Below are 8,772 nucleotides of genomic sequence, written 5' to 3'. Positions count from 1 at the left end.
TAAGCATAAAGACAGTGACTTGGTTTTTTCTTATAGCTGGAGAATACATGTAGATCTAGTTTGGGTACTCTAGTGTTGATCTCAATCTACCCACCTCAATACATGTGAATTAGGGTTAATACTAGAATATCCAAACAAAACCGTATGGAAAAAGTGTTCAAGAAAATACAAAAGAAAGTAGAGTTCAACTAGCAAGGAGAATAGAGTCAATTTTAAATAAGCTTAGCTAGTGGCTAAATGAAGTGGATGTAGCTATGCTTTGCATATACTGATGTTGTCCTACAACATTTTTTTTTTGAGACTCGAGCGGGAGCGAGTAGAGGTGTCCAAGTGTGGTCGACCACATATATATGCCATTGAAATGGTTGTGCCAATATAATGCATGGCTGTTAGTCCTCCGACCGATCGATGCGTTATTATTGCTGGCGTAGGTGGTCGAACGCTTGGGTGAGGACGGGCGCGAAGCGGGCGACGTCGATGCGCACGTCCTGCATATTGAGGTAGAACTCGGTCATCTTGTCCCACCCGCTGCGGTGGATGGAGTCCGGGTCCTTGATCGCCGGGTGCTCCGGCCCCAGCATCTCCAGCAGCGTGCTCTCCTCCGCGCTCACCACGTAGTCGAGGTACTTGAGCCCCATCTCCTTCGCCGGCAGGCCGAACTCCAGCGTCGCGATGACATCCATCTTCCCGTACGGCACCACCTGGACGAGCACCGCGCCCGGCGGCAGGAACACCGAGTTGGTCAGCCCCGCGCCGTGCACGCCCAGCAGCACGTCGAACGAGTTCACCACCCGCGCCTGCGCGTCCACGGTCACGTCGCGCCGCAGGTCCAGCGCCACAGCCTCGAACCCCGCCGCCTCCGCCGCCTGCAGTATCTCCCGCTCGTTCATGAACCGGCGGCTGTGCTCTCGGTGGATCAGCAGCAGCCGCGGCGGCGGGCTCTGCTTGCCCGGCTCCTCCCGGACCAGGCTGGCCGGCGCGTCGCGCGGGAGCGCGTAGACCTCGCGCATGAACCTGGTGAAGTCGGCCATGGTGAGGCCGCGGCCGCCCGGCGGTCCCGGCGCCCACTCCGGGACGATGCTCAGGCCGTTGTGCATGTGGATCCCCACGGTGACGTGCGGGAAGCACCGCACGACGTGCGCGTCGCCGTCGCCGTCGCCGTCCAGGTCCACGGCGTCGTACTTGGACAGCCGCTGCAGGATGGTCTTGTACGCTGCCGGCCACCACGGCTTCATGTTGCTGATCAGGAACTGGACCTCGCCGTCGTACCGCCGCGACGCGATGAACAGAGGCACCAGCACGTCGCCGAAGTCGTGCCAGAAGTTGCCCGTCAGCCCGCCGAGCGCGAACAGGACCGCCGGTATGTTGTACGTCACCGTGCACGGCGGGGCCGAGGACTTGTCCTCCAGCTGCGTCACGGTGACCATCTTGATGTCGGGCATGTTCTTGCGAGAGTATGGCCAGATCCTCCACTCGCGGCGCTCCGAAGAGATCGATCGCCGGCACCAGGGTCACCGACAGGGCCGTGCTGTTGATGCGGACGTCGCCATCGACTTCGCAGGTTTCGGAGTAGGATCCCTTCGTGTTGTACACCACCTTGCCCTTCTCACCTGATGCTCAATAATTAGTATAATAAGTGTCTGCATACATTTCTTAACAACAGAAGCTGGATACAGCGAGGACGTTCACACCAGCGGGGAAAAAAGTAACACCGTTCATTTCTGTTTTCACAGTGCAGGTTTATCGGGTCATGTACTCATGTATTAATTGTACAGGTCCATGCGTTTTAAGGCCGAATCGGCAAAACGTCTATACCGATCGATGACATAGGGACCCCAATACTGATCAGATCAGTTTGGCCTGACCACGATAAAATCGGACCAGTTGATACTGACTCGAACATTAGAGACCTGATCAGTATCGGCCTCGATCAATCGGTACCGACCGTATGTCGTCAATTTGTTATTGGTTATCATTTTGTATTTCAAAAAAATAAAAAATGGAATCCAACATATAAATAGAGGGAAGTGTTTGAGTTTTTTCACACCCTTCACTCTCCAAATTGCTTAAAGTAGATGAAACAAAAAGTAGCCCATGTAACTGCTTAGGGCTGGTTTGGTTTGCTCGCGCTGCCTGGGCCAGGCAGTGATCCTAGGCGTAGGATTTTGAGTGCCTAGGGCTGAGATCACTTGTGTGGCAGCCAAGTGCCTGAGAGGGCTTCAACCAGACAGTTATTTTAAGTGTCTTTTCATGATGATAAATATGGGTTAGCGCAATATATTATTGCCAACAATTGAGCCTCAATTTTACGGAAGTTTCTAGAATTTGTTTTTGTCAGTAACGTGTCCGGTAAAATTAACATGCTTGTTTTAAAATGGGCCGACTTTTTATGACTTAATCATCATTATTGTGAATGGTAAGAAAATTAATCTTAAATGTTAATTTAAGAGGCTCAACTATTTGCTGCATGTTGACTTTGATCCCATCATGGCACCATGCTCATTTTTTTTTCAGATTGTTTTATTCTTCTCGAGCTTCTAGCGTCATTTGACCAGAATCAGTACTATTAATTTGGTAGTTTAGATCTAAAGTAGGCGCTAATCCGTTACTCAAAAATCACAACTTGATACCTAGATCTAACTAATCTGACACCCAGTTTCTAATTCACCGTCCAACCATATATGATTTGCCATTCAGATCTTTTAGTTGGTATGTTGAGGTCAAACCCAGTGATTATCAATTTATTAGCTTGTAGCCATTTCCATCTCTGCCAGGCGTCGACGGTCAGGTTACAATCTCATGCTGGCCCTAATGTTCTAAACGATTTCCTACATTTTTTCCTTTTATTTTTTCTCTAGTCTACGGTTTGTCGGTTTCCCTCCCCAAGAAACAGTTTCTCTGGATACCCTGTCTGAAAGAGAAGGTGAAGAAGATTTGATGGAAACGATACGAGTGCTCACCTGAACCATGAACCAGTTGTTCTTCCGCGGTCCGCTGCAAGTCTGAAGCGACGACTGTTCATTAAGCAACAAGCAAGAACCGTCAGCTTATGAACTACAGATAATACGTAGGAGATCATCAGGCACACGGGATTGGAATCGGTGGTGGATCGGAAGTGCTTACAGGTTTCAGCCGGACCGTTAGTCGTCGTGAGATGTTTGTCCATGATCCATTGCGCGACCGTGGCGGCAACTGCATATCAAGAAAAAAAAGCAAGAACTTACAGCTTGTTCGCTGCGGCTTGCTGCGGCTGCAATCCGGCTGCGGCTGCGGCTTCTACAGTATTTTTCTCTCTATAGATTGCAGCTGCAGCAGTCCAAACAGCTGCAACAGTGTCGGCTTGCAGCCAACCGAACACGCCCTAACTGCTGTCCTCGTCTCATGATCTGCCCTTTGATTTGAGATGGCCAATGTGTGAAAGGATTCAGTACCGCTGAGGCCACTGCTTGCAGCTTGCTGCGAGAGGACGAGATAAGTAAGCAGCACGAAGAGGACGCCGACGACGAGGCCGACGTTGAGGTTGATCGGCGCCCAGCTCTTCATGCTCTTCCCAGTCGTCGTCTCCTCGCAGCAGCTCAGCGCTGCAACCTGGCCGCCGCAGCTGGCAGCCGTAGTGAACAAAAGGACGGGCAGTGACAGTGACTGTGACACTGCTGTTGGTGGGAATTGGGATATTGATAGTTTTCGAAAAACGAGGTCAACGGGGTTTGAGGGTCAAATCCACATTGTTCGGTGGCGTGCCTTTGACTTAACAAGGTCTTTGGATTGGTTTATTTGTTTAATCGGATATATATCGAGTGAATTAAATGCATCACTAGTGTATGGTTATTACACCCAGCGCTAGAGGCCAAGCAACTGTTGACTCATCTAGAGATCCGAGTCCCGCACCTCAGCTGCACCTGACCAACAACTGTTATATGGAGTACTTTTTTTTTGGACAATTCCAACAACTAATATTCTAAATTAAACCGACTTGGAGACAATGAAATCGGCCAATTAATCACAACAAAAATTGATTGTGCAGCGTTGGCAGGTTATAGTATAACACCCCGAGTCTCTCATGTAAATTAATCATTATCGAGCAGCAACATAAAGCTTTCATTTCTTAACATTAACTAATCTACTACAAGTTAAGATTTTAGAGAAGAGATCGAAGATTTTTAAACAAGGGAGTCCTCCTTGTGGCGTTATCTCATGGTCCTTCATTCCTTACGTTGGCGTGACAACGACGACGACGCGATAGTAGTCATTGTTGAAGTGTATAAGTAGATTGTCTATCTTCTCTTAATTTTTTTATTATGGAAATAATAGTTCCGACTTTAACATAAAAATGCGTACATCCAATACATGACGATTATTGCACCATAGAGCAGTTGCTTGAATAATTAAACTAACTCAAAGAAAACAAAATACCATAACTATAGAAAACAATAGCTATCTTCAATTCTTGCATTCGAGCGCCATCCATGCATTGCAAAGACTTCAATCGCCACCACCTCCAAAGCTCGACAGACATCGAGAATTTGTTGGTGCTTTTCCTCCTTCTGGAGAAGTCTCTAGAATCTGAACCAGTAAGTAACCCTAAAAATAACCTGCACAATTGATGGTATTGGTTTATGATTAAACACCACCTCGTTTCTGTCGGTGTTTCGACCCCGGGGGGTCCCTGGACCGACGAATAAATTATCGCCGCGTGTCCCAGCCCAGATGGGTCGGCGCGAGACGGAACACAAAGGGGGGAAAGACAGCAAAGGGGAAACTCGCGACCTTCGTGTTGTCCTGCGCCCAGGTCGGGTGCGCTTGCAGTAGGGGGTTACAAGCGTTCGCGTGGGAGAGAGAGAGAGAAACTGTCCGCCAGCCCGTTCTCCCGCGCGGCCAACCTTCTCGTACGAGAGCCCTGGACCTTCCTATTATAGGCGTAAGGAGAGGGCCCAGGTGTACAATGGGGGGTGTAGCAATGTGCTAACGTGTCTAGCAGAGAGGAGCTAGAGCCCTAAGTACATGCCGTCGTGGCTGTCGGAGAGGTTTTGGCACCCTGTTCATGTGATGTCGTGGTCGTTGGAGGAGTGCTTGAGCCCTGTGGAAGTACAGCTGTCGGGGCTGTCGGATCCTTGCTGACGTCTCCTTGCTTCCGTAAGGGGCTGAGAGCCGCCGTCGTCATGGAGCACGCGGGGTGCCATCATTACTTGTTTACCGGGGCAAGCCAGATGGGACGTCGGTCTTGTTCCCCGTAGCCTGAGCTATAGCTAGGGGTAGGGTAATGATGGCCCCCCTGTGACGTGGCAGGTCCGAGCCCGAGGTCGGGCGAGGCGGAGGCTCCTCCGAGGTCGAGGTCGAGTCCGAGCCCTGGGGTCGGGCGAGGCGGAGACCGTCTTCCGAGGTCGAGGCTGAGTCTGAGCCCTAGGGTCGGGCGAGGCGGAGTCCGTCGTCCGAGGTCGAGGCTGAGTCCGAACCCTGGGGTCGGCGAGACGGAGTCCGTCGTCCGGCGTCGAGGTTGAGTCCGAGCCCTGGGGTCGGGCGAGGCGGAGCTTCCTATGGCGCCCGAGGCTGGACTTAGCTGTTGTCAGCCTCACTCTGTCGAGTGGCACAACAGTCGGAGTAGGATAGGCGGCGTTGTTTTCCTGTCAGTTCGGTCAGTGGAGCGGTGAATTGACTGCGGTCACTTCGGCTCTGTCGACTGAGGAGCGCGCGTCAGGATAAGGTGTCAGGCGGTCCTTGCATTAAATGCTCCTGCGATACGGTCGGTTGGCGTGGTGATCCAGCCAAGGTTGCTTCTCTGCGAAGCCTGTCCGAGCTGGGCCTCGGGCGAGTCGAAGGTGCGTCCGTTGCTTGAGGGGACCCTCGGGCGAGACGTGAATCCTCCTGGGCCGGCTGCCTTTGCCCGAGGCTGGGCTCGGGCGAGGCGGGATCGTGTCCCTTGAGTGGACGGAGCCTTGACCTGAATCGCGCCCATCAGGCCTTTGCAGCTTTGTGCTGATGGGGGTTACCAGCTGAGATTAGGAGTCTTGGGGGTACCCCTAATTATGGTCCCCGACAGTAGCCCCTGAGCCTCGAAGGGAGTGTTGGTACTCGCTTGGAGGCTTTTGTCGCACTTTTTTGCAACGGGACTGGCCTTTCTCGGTTGCCTTTCGTTCCGGTGGGTGTAGCCCCCGAGGCCTCAGAGGAGTGATTTGACTCCTTCGAGGTCTTAGCGTGTTTCGTGATGCTTCGACCGGTCTGGTTGTTCCCTCATGCGAACTGGCCGTAGCCCGGGTGCATAGTCAGGTTCCAAGTTCTCGGGCTGGTATGTTGACGGTGTCAACGGTTTGGCCGGAGCCGGGTTTGCGAGAGCAGCCCTCGAGCCTCCGCACTGAGCGAGAGGACGGTCAAGGACAGACTCGGCTTTTTTCATACGCCCCTGCGTCGCCTTTCCGCAAGGAGGAGGGGGAAAAGCGCCATGTTGCCCTTGGAGGGCGCCGAACATGGTGTCTCCAGTGAGTTGCTAACGGGTGATCCGAGTGGACGCCCATGCCCCGTTCGATAAGGGTCGGCTAGTGGCCCAGAGGCGCGCTCCAAAAGTACCTGCAGGTGATTTGCTGGACCCGGTCCCGTTTGATAGGGTCCGAGGGCTCGATGCCTCCCTCTGATTAGATTCCATTACAGAATCGCTCCTGCTGGTCTCGGAAATGTCCTAGGGTACCTCGGGAGCGTAGCCCGAGCCTCAGCCATGTATCAGACGTACCTAGAGTCATCTCTCGCTCTGCGTGCTCTGAGGCGGCTGTCGAACCCTTCGGGGGCCAGCCTACGAACCCCTGATCAGTAGTGGGCGCGGAGCCCGAGTGGCTTGAGGCGGCTATCGAACCCATTCGAGGGGCCAGCCTTCGAACCTCTGACCAGTGGTGGGCGCGGAGCCCGAGTGGTCTAAGGCGGCTGTCGAACCCTTCCGAGGGGCCAGCCTTCGAACCTCTGATCAGTAGGAGGGCTCGGAGCCTGAGTGCTCTGAGGCGACTATCGAACCCTTCCGAGGGGCCAGCCTTCGAACCTCTGATCAGTAGGGGGGCTCGGGGCCCGCTTCCTTCGCGGAGAAAGATCCCATTCAGAGTATCCCCTTTCCCGGTCCCTGTAGCAAGAGAGAGAAAGAGGAAGAGGAAAAGGATACGAAATCGAATAACGTGGCACACCTTTTTTGACGCGGTCATTATGGCGGAGGTGAAGCGTCGCCTGCTTCGCCTGCCAAAGGTGCCGCCTGCCCTGCCACAGAGTTAATGCGACGGGACGAGTGGTTCGCGGGGCAGCCGTTGTGCGTGCGCGAGCCGTTCGAGGAACAGAACACGGGCGCGTCGTCTTTATGCCGTGGGAGAGGGCTCTCTCGCTGTTCCAGGAGGGGATGTGAGCCTGCAGACGACTTGACCGCTGGTTCCGCCCACCTGCCGCCGCCATCACTGCCGGCCCATTTCTGGCCGTATCGACCGTCGCGCCTTCTCCCGCGGCTGACTGACCCGTGACCGATGTGCTCGGTTGGCACTGTTGGGCCATGCGCAGGGTTGCCTCGAGTTGCGACACCGGTTCCGCAGTCGAGAAGGTGCGGTATTGGCTCAAGTGGCGGTGCAGTTTCCCGCACGTAGTAACCGGCGTGCCGGTTACATGACGTGTGGGCCTGGGCTCCCATGTTGGGCGCTTCGGAGTCGAAAGGGTGCGCCCCCTTAGTGCGGTTGCATGCCGCCTGCATGGCGGTCCGCCCTTTCACCCGCCGGTCTGGGCGAAAGTGGAGGAGCGCTTGTAACCGCTGGGCAGTTACGCGCACCGCGCACAGCGGTTTGGCCTCTTCTGTCCTGGGCCAGCTTGCATGACGCGTGGGACCCAGCCCCCGTGTCGTAGGGGGAAGACCTTGGAGAGTGTTGGTGAAGACTCAGTCCGTGACGGCTGAGGACGCAAGTGGGGAGAGTCACCTTTAAAAGGAGGGTGACCCCCTTGGATGGCAACCATGTCTTCGTACTCCCTCCATGCATCGCGCCCTTCCACCTTCCGAGCCCCCAGATGGGGAGCGCCCGCGGTTCTTCCGTCTTGTCGTCGTTGGAGGAACGCAACTTCGCGGAAGTTGGTACCTTTCAGCCATCACTTGGCTTCAAGGATTTTCATCAGGCAGCCCGGCTGCATCCCCTCGCCTGTGGTCACCCAAGACGGTGACCACCAGTTCGATGGTGGGGAGAAGCGAGCCGGGCTGCGACCTCTGCCCCTCCCTCAGCTTCAAGGATGTTCATCATCAGTGCTGGGGAGGGGAGTGCGCCGAGTTGGGGCCCATTTCCGCGCGGGCAGCGACCCGCTCCTTCCCTCAGTGATCGGGGGGAGGGCGTTCGCCGTCCGTGGCGCTGGCAGCTGCCGCGTGTCTGGCTCTCCGGCCTGAGCGGCTTCGGCGCTGCTTCCGGTGCCACCTCCCACCGAGGCAGCCGGAAGAGGTTTCTCTGCGGACGAGATAGTCGGTGCCTCCCGCGGACTGACCTCCGGCTCCACGGCCTTGGTAGCTTGTCCTCGCCCCTCGAGTGGGGTCGTGGGCGAGGGCCTTGTCGCAGCAGCGTCTGCCCTGAGGTCATCGCTGCTGCTGTTTAGCCGCCCGGAGCGGAGGTCGTTGTCGCTGCTGCCGTAGCGGGCGGCGGCAAGCCACCTGGGGTTTTGTCGCCCCGCATGCCCTCCAATGTGGGGGGGTTGTTCGTACCTGCGGGGGCGGAACCGGAGTTCCGTTTGTAATGGCACCTTGAGTGCCGGTGTCTGTTCATTGCGGCTGTCGGGGCCTGA

General features: G+C 55.1%; 1 pseudogene; it reads right to left on the bottom strand.

Moving 5' to 3' along the window:
• The window catches only part of LOC103651838 (beta-1,2-xylosyltransferase XYXT1-like), a 54,305-nt pseudogene continuing 45,533 nt past the window's right edge, over positions 1–8,772 (bottom strand).

Source organism: Zea mays, chromosome 3, assembly GCF_902167145.1.
Source record: "Zea mays cultivar B73 chromosome 3, Zm-B73-REFERENCE-NAM-5.0, whole genome shotgun sequence".
NCBI classification, from domain to species: Eukaryota; Viridiplantae; Streptophyta; class Magnoliopsida; order Poales; family Poaceae; genus Zea; species Zea mays.
This window is presented reverse-complemented; position numbering and strand designations above follow the sequence as displayed.